General features: G+C 40.3%; 1 protein-coding gene across 1 annotated transcript in view; it reads right to left on the reverse strand.

The window, feature by feature from the left end:
• Nucleotides 1-7900, reverse strand: part of RAP1B (RAP1B, member of RAS oncogene family) — a 44676-nt gene extending 36776 nt beyond the window's left edge. Inside the window, exon 1 of the mRNA XM_058557680.1 lies at nt 7808-7900. The gene's annotated coding sequence lies outside the window, so the exon portion shown is untranslated. The remainder of the gene's footprint in view (nt 1-7807) is intronic.
• Between the last annotated feature and the right edge of the window lie 2868 nt (nt 7901-10768).

Here is a 10768-nt window from a genome sequence, read left to right on the forward strand (position 1 = left end):
TCCTTTAAAATTAGGAACTGTCCTAAGACATAAAGTTTATAAAAATAGTTGTTTAACAAGGATTGCTACAATTGTTCTTAAACAAACATGAAAAAGAAACAGCTTTCTCCCAGAAGGTAAGAAAGAACATTATCATTTATCTTGGAAAAGTGTCTACTAAAGGTAGACAACATACCAAATTCTCAGGTCAAGGAGACATTATTAAACCCAAATGGGAAAAAGTCCATAGCTTTACTATAGGAAAGCTACTACATATCATAAAACTGTGACAGTCAACTATTAAAAATCTGCTTAAGATTATGTCAAAACTTGGACATACGTGCAATGTATCCATAAATAAGTAATCAGGTGTACAAAACAAGTATTAAAACCAAAACTAAGCTTAAAAAATACTGTGATCAAAAGTTGAATGAACTGCTCAAAGGAGAACACTGCAAAGAAATTAAACCTAAAACGATTACATATTAGAGATTTTGAGATAAAGCAGAGGAAAACACTGCCTCACATTATCTATGGTTCCCATTCTTCTCCTCCCCTCCAACAAAAATATAAACAAAATAAATCAAACATGTTAAACACTGAGAGCAAAGCATGGAAAAATGAGTGATACAAAAAGAAAAACGTGAACAACCAGAGAGGCAGTTGGGAACATATATATCTATTTTTTTTTTTGGTGAGGAAGACTGGCTCTGAGCTAACAACTGCTGCCAATCCTCCTCTTTTTGCTGAGCAAGATTGTCCCTGAGCTAACATCTGTGCCCATCTTCCTCTATTTTGTATGTGGGATGCCGCCACAGCATGGCTTGATGAGAGGTGTGTCAGTCCGCACCCGGGATTCAAAACTGCGACCACCAGGCCGCTGAAGCAGAGCGTGCGAACTTAACCACTATGCCACTCGGCTGGCCCAGTTGGGAATATTTTAATAACCTTTTTCAGTAAATGTGGATATTCTCTTCTGGTCCTACACCAAAACTCGACAACTGATTGCAATATACTGAGATGGGAAACCTTATCAATAAACTTTATGTTCTCTATAACATTAAAATCCACTAGTCTAGCTGTAACTTTGGAAGGATTTCTTACCCATGCATGATTTTGTAATATCATGCACTGGTTACCTGGAACATATCGGTTTACAGAGTTACAAGGATTTCAAATACTGACACATTTCATTATATATTAAAAATAAAAAACATATTCATTGACATTACCAATATCATCAGAAAAAAATCTCAAATATAAGGAAGCTGTGAACAGCACAGTGGCTGATACAAGTTTTCCAAAATTCTAATTTTCACTTGAAAACTAGAACTTCATCATTGACCATAAATACTATCAATCTTCTCCTTAAAGCAAAGGGCTCACTTTATTTTTGAGAAAATGTCAGTCTAATATTCAAGTCTGAATAACCACAGTTTGTCAGGCATTCTTTCAAGTAAAAATAGTGTTCATGAAAAAAGTGGCTGGTTCAGCTTGCAACTCAAATAATCACACAAATGCTTTTCCTAGAGAAAACCATTATACCTCAGTATGGCAGCAAAAAAGTGTTTTAAGCATACTTCCCATTTTGTCACAGTATATTAAAATGATGTGTACAAGAGTTGAGATTTGATAAAAAAACAAAACGAAACATGTTTTCTTCTTCATTGAGCACAGTTAGGTGAAAGTTTTTGTTTTTTTAAAATTTTGAGTGACTAATACAGTGTGGTGCCCTGACCTGATTCGTTCTAAGGTGCCAGAAGTCTGACCCACCACTGCTTTTCTACTATTGTTACAAATGTCAACACAGTGAAAAAGGCAAAGAACATACTGTATTACTATTTACAGTATAATTACAAAAATAGTTTTGTACTTGCAGACTCTTTGAAAACGTCTAGGCAATCCGCAGGGTACCCTGGACCATACTTTAAAAACCACTGAGCTAGACAATTTATTTGTTAAGCTGTTCACAATCATAATTATTCTTTCTTAGTCTTCATTCATACCTTAATGGGAATCTTAAAAATCAAATAATAAAATCAACTTCAATTGGGAGTAGCAATGCTATAGGGGAATGAAAGCTTTATAATAAAGAATAATGTAGTATCATAAATACTACATTAGTATATTCTTTTATAAACATTTATGAATAATGCTCCATTTAATCCTCAACAACTCTAAGTAGTATACGTCATCTTTCCCATTGAGGAAAACTTCAGAAAGGGAAGTACAAATTCTGCCTAAAAATTCATTCTACTGGTGGGATTACAAGTCGTATTACTTTTCCTCTTTATACTTTTCTGTACTCTAAACACTTTAATAAGAAAAATTTAAAAGACAAACATATTTGAAAACTCAGCCAGTCTTACCAATACAAACTTAGTGCTGTATCTCAAGTTCAACAATTTCAAGAGCAGTAGAAGAAAATAATAGATACACACATTTATATACCTCATCCCTATCCCTCTTTATTATCTGTACAGTACAGAATTCAAGATTCCTGAGGGATTCCTAAGTTTTGCTATTGTTACTGAGGAGCTTAATAATAACTTTTAAATCTTAGAAGCAGCAGCTGTAACTATATTAGCATAATCTAGTAATAGTAATATTCTCACTGCAACCTTAAAACACAAGGTAACAGTTGGATACAATATGCATACCACTTTGACAACTAAAAACTATTAATTAAATGAAAAGAGCTTATATTTCTAGTCTTTATTTTATTGATACCCTCAGTCCTATTAACTAAGAACTTTTAGAAAGTCCCCTATTTTTTTTTTTTTAGAATAAAGTGACCTAAAAATATATTCTAGGGCCGGCCCCGTGGCTTAGCGGTTAAGTGCGCGCGCTCCGATGCTGGCGGCCCAGGTTCGGATCCCGGGCGCCCACCGACACACTGCTTCTCCGGCATGCTGAGGCCGCATCCCACATACAGCAACTAGAAGAATGTGCAACTATGACATACAACTGCCTACTGGGGCTTTGGGGGAAAATAAATAAATAAATAAAATTATAAAAAAAAAAAGTTAAAAAAATATTCTAATGAGGATAAATTTTAGAAGACACAGATAATTAGAATTTTATTTTACGTAACATTTTCCATTTCCTTTCCAGAAGCTTTTGCCAAAATCTACTATTAAATGGACAAAACAGATTTTCTTTCATCTTTTTTTCCCTTCCCACAAGGCAAAGAAGAGGAAAGCAACAGGTAGAGGTAATCCACCAATGGGGCAATCAGTTCACTGTATATTTTCTAAATATAATTACTTAATTAAATGCTAAGTTTTAAATATAGGAGAAAAAAATCTATTTTATTAAAAGTACATGTTTACTGAAATGAATTTTCAAAGCAACTACTGAAAAACTCAGCAAGGAGCTCTGACGGAGTAAAAGTGATGATTCCAAGAAGTCAATAATTTAAAGTGATCAAAATTATTTATAACTGCTTTTAATAGATGCTCTCTTCCTTTAACATCTTTATTCAGTCTACTTGTACAACAGTTAAAAACATTCAATCCCCCATCACTGGAAAAGATTACCTAGCAAGTTATCTCATGAGATCAGAATCTGGTTTAAATGTAAAGGTCTCATTGATATATATCATATAATATTATCATATAATATATTATCATATAAAATATATATATTAGCAAAACTATAGAACAGCATAACTGTTTTATAATACTTACAAGAGTAAGCTTTAGGAACCAGCTCAATGTAAAACTCAAAATCAGAACATTAGATAATTACTCTCTATGGTTAGTGAGACTAAGATTCTTAATTTAAAAGGGAACATATTTCTAGTACTTAAGCACCTCATATACAATCAATTTTAAGCATAGTAATACTCCAGAATATTGTTCTGTATAATAAAAACCAGATGGAAAGTCTGCAACTCATGTTGCAAATATTTTTTTTGATAAGTAATTTAAATATTATTTTAAACCTAGTACATTTCCCCAAATTTTCATTTCTTTCTTTTATAAGTTTTAAGGCTCCTTGGAAACAGAGTTTAAAAAATTTTGATCCTCCACTGATGCAAAGCAAAAATTCTTTCTAAATTGCTACTGAAATAATAATCAATTTCTGTGTACCCTTAATTTGATTAACATTAAGAATAAACGCACTAGTGTTAGGAATTATGGAGAAGTGGTATTCTTTTTCTTAATGGTGCATTTTAAAAAGTGATTTTAATTTTTAAAAGGCAGCACAGGGCCGGCCCCGTGGCTTAGCAGTTAAGTGCGTGTGCTCCGATGCTGGCAGCCCAGGTTCGGAACCCCGGGCGTGCACCGACGCACCGCTTCTCCGGCCATGCTGAGGCTGCGTCCCACATACAGCAACTAGAAGGATGTGCAACTGTGACATACAACTATCTACTGGGGCTTTGGGGGAAAAAATAAATAAATAAATAAATAAATAAATAAATAAATAAATAAAATTATAAAAGGCAGCACAAAAGTTCCTCATAACCTTTCCTCTTTAAAATAGAAATTCTATGACTAATGGGATTGGTCTTAGATCCAGTGCTCAACTAAGTTCTAACAAGGTACAACAGATTATACAGCAAGCCAGTCTTTACTGCAAATGGATAAATTCTTCTATTCTTTGTCGCTACTGCTTCCATTGCGTTCATGAGATTTCCAAAGAATAAATTAAAAAGACTTAAGTCCTCAAATGGTAATTAGTACCTTTCAACACTGTTGCAAAATATCTAAGAACACTGAAAAACATTAGAGGCCGCCCCGCAGCTTAGTAGTTAAGTGTGCGCGCTCCGCTGCTGTTGGCTCGGGTTCGGATCCCAGGCGCTCACGGACGCACCGCTTCTCCAGCCATGCTGAGGCCGCGCCCCACATACAGCAACTAGAAGAATGTGCAGCTATGACATACAACTGCCTACTGGGGCTTTGGGGGGAAAAAATAAGTAAATAAAATTATAAAACTTATAAAAAAAAATGAAAAACATTAGGCTTTCAGCACAAGGGTAAGCCGTGGTACAGTACTCCTGTTTACTGAAAAATCCGTCCAATGTTACAATGAATCATTGCATCAGCCAAAATGTCTGTTTCTTAACTTTTTCTAAAAGAAATCATTTGAAAAGGCTAACAGCAAAAACTTAAGCCTAATCTCTAAGACCATGGTGGAGTCCTCAAAAACGATAGGAGGGAAATCAAACAAACCAAGCAAGGCATGTATTTAGTCACAACCTTATATGGTCTTACACACAAGGTTTAAGAGAGATCAATCTTTATCAAGCTTTTCTACAGACTGAACATGTGACATCACTGCCATAAGAAAAAAACCAGCTTTTGAATACTTAGCTCATAAATACTAAACTATTCCTGGTACCAGTCAAATCTAGACACTACAGATCAATATCCACCCTCTTTATCAATACATACACAGGAACACATTAAGTCTTTAGGAAAATGATGTGCATATCAGTAAGATATTGATATTCAATAATAAAATTGCCAATTTAAACTACAGTTTTAGAAAAAAATAAACATCTTTGCAAAATCAGCCAAATTCTCTTTGTATCAGATCCAGTTTTGATTAGTTCCACTCCCTTAACAAATATTTGTCAAGTACCTACAACAAAAGTCAAAGAAAATTGAATATGAGCAGTTTCTCATCCAAATCTTAGACTTATATTTAAAACAACATGTATAATTAGCTACCATGTTATCAATCTCTGCATAGGTCTTCTACCAATCTTGAATTACACTGGAAGATACACTTGATAAGATCCTTATGTGCATGGATCAAGGTTTTTTATGATCAATTCTTTATTACACCTCGCTAGACCCTCCTTACATGATGGCTCCTTACCATGGGGACTCCTTTATACAGCTAAGAGAAAATATTTTAATTCTATAGTAAAGGACTGTTTTGAAGATAAAATGAAAATCCATCTGTAAAGTTAAAAAGATCCCAAAGCCAATGTGGATACGTTTCCTTTTGAAGGAATACAAAGTTCTCTGCAAATATCCTCTCTTCAAATGTTCATTACAGTTAATCCCTAAATTTAAACGCTAAAGACTATGTGCACAGGCAAGGTTCTAGGAACTAAGAATATACTGGAAAATGAAAAGGATCCAGTCCCTACCCTCATGGTGCTTGCACTGAACAAAGTGGTGTTGTCTATCTGGCAGGCAGGTAACATACCTGCACTTTGGGGCATACAAAGAACACATCCTGTCCTTGGAACTTACAATTTGTCGCAACAGATAACAAAAATACATAAAATGATCACAGAGTAGGAAGTGATATGTGTCATAGAAAGGAAGAGAGATGAGGTGCAGCAGGGGGAGAGGGCAAAAGACGGAGCAGTCCGTTTCACGCCCTATACCACATTTTTAGATTAAGCAAGTTTATTATTATAGGGCTCTTCAGTTGTATTCTGAGACCTGGCACATTAAAACCAAACTGGCTACATGTGTTTCAAAGATTTACTTTTGGGTTTCCTCTGACGAGGTAGCCTCACAATTTATTGTGAATACCGACCAAGAAAATGCAAGTGAAAGCACTTTGTGTAGTGCAGAGTAAAAATGGGACGAGCTGAAACGACACGATCATTCAGGGCCCTGCATCCTGAGAGTTATTTAACCCCCGAGCTGCAACTTCTTCTCCTAAAACCCAGCAGTGAAACCACCCAAGTTCCACACTGTCTGACCAAAGTACCCACCTTTTATGGCTACGATGGGAACACTGCCCTCTGTAAAATGTCATTCACTATACAAATGTCGTACTTCTTCCCCAGGTTGTCTCTTACGGATAGACTACTGTCCTAAACGTCAGCCGCTAACTAGTTATCTTATCTTCTCTAGGCCTCAGTTTCCTCCTCCATGAAATGAGAGGGTGGGACGGGACGATCGAAATAGTTCTTTCCGGCCCTTGAAAAGTCCCATGACTCCATAATGACTCAAGTACTATGCAAGAGTCAGCTTTCAGGAGTGATCTGAGCTCAAAGTCAAATGAACGTCTCCCTTTTTTATAAGTCACTTCTCGCGGAGATAAGGTTTTATTGAGCAAGTCCAAACAGCACTCTAATTACAAAAAAGAGGGTTAAAGATGAATTTACGAGTTAAAAGCTTTAAGTTATCAGCACTCGAAATATATTACATGCTACCAGCAAAACAAAAATCCAATTAGACTGAACTCACTTTAAAATATTAAAACCACAATCTTCATTTCGTGCCAACTTCCTACCCCGTTAAAAATGCGATTTCCCGTTACTGTAACGCAGAACCGCTCGCGTTCCTATCAGACAAGAGTTGCAGGGCAAAAACGTTTTTCTAAACTAATCAAGAGGGCGGGGGGGCAGGCGGAGGGGAAGCAAACCACCCGCCCAAACTCGCCAGGATGAGCTTTTCTCCAAAAGGCAGATTTTTCAGAAGAAAGATCCGCCGCCGGGCTCAGGGGGCAGCTTTAAACGCCCCTCCCGCTGACAGCGCCGAGACGGCGAAAGCAGAAGCGGACCCACTTCCCGGATCCCGCGCCGGCGGAGGCCCGCGGCCCTCGGCGACTGGGCGGGGCCGTGCCCGCGGCCCGGCCGCTCCGGGAAACTTTCCCCGCGGCGCCCCGCGGGCGGGGCGGCGGCCGCCAGGACAACTTTCCGGCTTCCGCTCCAACTCGCGCCCACCCGGGAGGCCGGGCGGCGGGCGCCGGGGTCCCGGCCCGCTCCCTCCGCCATGTTTCCCACCGCCGCCCGTCCGCCGGCGCCCGCCCGCCGCCCGGCCCGGAGGCCGCGGCCGCGCCACCTGCCGCGCCGAGGCGCCTCCGCGGCCTGCCCGTCCCCGCCGCCCGCCGGCCCGCGCGCCCGGCCCACCTCTCCCGCTGCCGCCGGCCCGCCGCGCCCGCGCTCCTCCGCGCCGCTGCCCCGGCGCCACGGCGTCCGCTCCGCCGCCGCTCCGGCCCCTCACACGCCGACTCCGGGCGAGGTTTGGCGGCGGCGCCCTGACGTCAGGCGCTCGGCCTCGCTCCCGCTTCCGCCCGCGGGCGGGGCGGCTGCGCGCCGGGAAGGGGCGGGGTCGGGGCGGGGCGGGGCGAGGGCCGGGGGCGGGGCCTCCGCGGCGCTCTCCCGCCCGCGTCCGCCGGCCCCGGCCGCGCCTCGCCCTGGCGGCGCGGGCTGCGCGGGGCTGCCCGGCCCTCCCGGAAGGTGCCGTTAGCCCTCTGCGGTGCGCTCAGCGCGGCCGCCAGCCGTGGGTGCGCGCAGTCCTTTGTGCTGGGAGGTGGCCGGGCCAGTAACTGGGCGCGTGTCCACGCCCAGAGACCCCGCCGAGGGGCCTGGGCCACGGCTGTGTCTTGTTCCTTCCTGGAATGGGCTTTCTCTTGAGTTGACAAGTGTTCCATCCGCTAGTGTCTTAACCTGGTTGAGCTCTTTCCAAATTACCCTGCCAAACTCGGCTGACAAGTCGGTGGTCCGAAACAACTTTGTACCTAGATCAACTATTTATATGAATAAAATAAGATGCATCTTTAATGCATGACGCCGGCACTTTCAAGGGTTACTCATAGGTGGATTTATGATGTGACTCCTGGGCAACAGAAAGCACCTTCTGTTCCAAAAATGCCTTGTTCCAAAAAGGGCGGGACCTTAACAAGGGAATTTACAATTATTAGAAAAAAGACTAAAATACAATTCCCTTAGTACAAGATATTAGCTTTTTTATGAAAGCTTTTTTTATGAGGTTTTCATGGGCAAAGAGATTCAAAGAGGGAGCAAAGTGCAGGGAAAAGTCAGAGGTGGGGATCGTTGAAGACCAACTTTCCCTCACTTCATGGTTTAACGGGGCCCTGTATAAATTATTCTTGAAATAATTTTTTTGAACTTTGATAAATTTGGAAGATTAATGAAAAGCATGATTAATTTCACTCCTTTTAAGAACACTAGTAATTGAAAACTAACAAGGTAAAGGAATAGATAAGAATGAACTATGATTATCCTAAGTTTTCTGTATATGTGCTTTCTAGGTGTTTCAAAATTTAGTTTAATTGAATATGTTGCATATTTTGGTAATTTCTGTTTCCTTAGAAAACTCTTTTTTAATGGAACTATCAAAGGCAAATTTCAGAGCAGTCTGTAGCAATTATTATAAATTCTGAATGAATGAATTTCAAATAATTTGACTTTACTGACCTTTTCAATTATTGCAGGAAACTTTGAGAAATCAGAAAGCCTGAAACTCTGAGTTCATGGAAGCAGATATTACCTGGGTATACTGGGATTTTTCTTTTCTTTCTTTCTTTCTTTTTTTTTTTTACCTCTCTTTGACCTTTGCGCCATTGATTTTTTTTCCCACAAAGAGTCAGTTTTAGAAGATTGGAGCTAGGATTATTTAGAGTTTGAGAGAATGTGTAAAATAGTTTGTTTTGGTTAAAAACACATTTGTTTTCTTCTGTTAGACTGGAAATCATTACGCTTGTATTAAACTATTATCTCTATGCAGATTATACCAGAATCTGCATCTCTTAGCACTGAACTCACTTTTGGGTTTGAGTCCCTTGTTTTTATCTCCTTGAAATCTTCACCAGGATATTCCACTGGCAACTTGAACTGGTCATGTGTGCAAACTGAACTCATCATCTTTGTCACCGAACCAGTTTCTTCTCCTTTTCTTTTGTTAATTGTATCACCATCTTTTAAATCACCCGTCTTCAAGCCTGACTCTCCTTTCTCTGCCTTTTCTTGAACCGTCAGTCAATTGGCACATCTCTTGATAGTAATTCATTCCTACTAGGACCACACTTGTTGAGGTTGGCACTACCAGGACTTCAGCGCACCTTCCTACCTTGCTTGTGGCTTCCAGTCTGTTCCTGGTGTGATCCGTTCTACACGTTGTTGCCAGATAAATTATCTTAAAGCATGCAGAGCAAGTCACTCTCTTCCCCTGCCCTACCAAAATGAAGTTAAAATCCTTGTATCTTACTTTTCCCCTTCTCTTAAAACTGCTTGACAGTCAGAATGGACTTTTCATCTTGCCCAAATATAGCACTTCCACGCTTCTCTGGTGTGAGAGGTGATTTCCTCTGCCTGGAAGTCCCTTCCTACCCATGCCCGTTATTGAAGGTCCGTTTACTTTCCCCAAAAAAGGCATCTTCTCTGATATTTCCAATCCCACCTGGTCTCTTCTCTTTGGAATTCCCGTAACCCTCTATTGCTCCTTTCTTTTGTCACTTGTTTCCTACCGTCCTGCTAGAACAGGAGTTTGCAAACTTTTTCTGTAAAGAGCCAGATAGCAAATATTTAAGGTTTTGTGGGCCAGATGGTCTTTGCTGCAACTGCTCAACTCTGCCTTCATTGTGCAAAAACAGCCACAGGACACATAAAGAATGAGTGTGGCCATCTTCTAATAAAATTTTATTTACGGACGCTAAAATTTGAATTTCATATGATTTTAACATGTCACAAATATTCTTCTTTTTTTGTTTTTTTTAACCATTTAAAAATGTGAAAGCCATTCTTAACTCATGGCTGTACAAAAACAGGCAGCGGGCTGGATTCGGCCAACAGGCCATTGTTTGCCCTGCGGTACTCAGGGCCAGCTTCATAGGCGTGTGACAGGGCCTTGTGCTTAGAAAGGCCCATGATCAGTTTAATGCTCTCATGTCACCATCTTGAAATTTTTAATAATTTTTGAACAAGAAACCTGCATTTTCATTTTGCACTGGGTACCTCAAATTATGCAGCCAGTCCTGCCTATACTGGAAGATAAAATCCATAAGCTCGGGATGTGTATTTCTCATGTTCGGCACGGTGCTTTTCACATAATAGGCATGCACAATGTAT

This window comes from Diceros bicornis, chromosome 17, assembly GCF_020826845.1.
Source record: "Diceros bicornis minor isolate mBicDic1 chromosome 17, mDicBic1.mat.cur, whole genome shotgun sequence".
In the NCBI taxonomy this organism is placed as follows: domain Eukaryota; kingdom Metazoa; phylum Chordata; class Mammalia; order Perissodactyla; family Rhinocerotidae; genus Diceros; species Diceros bicornis.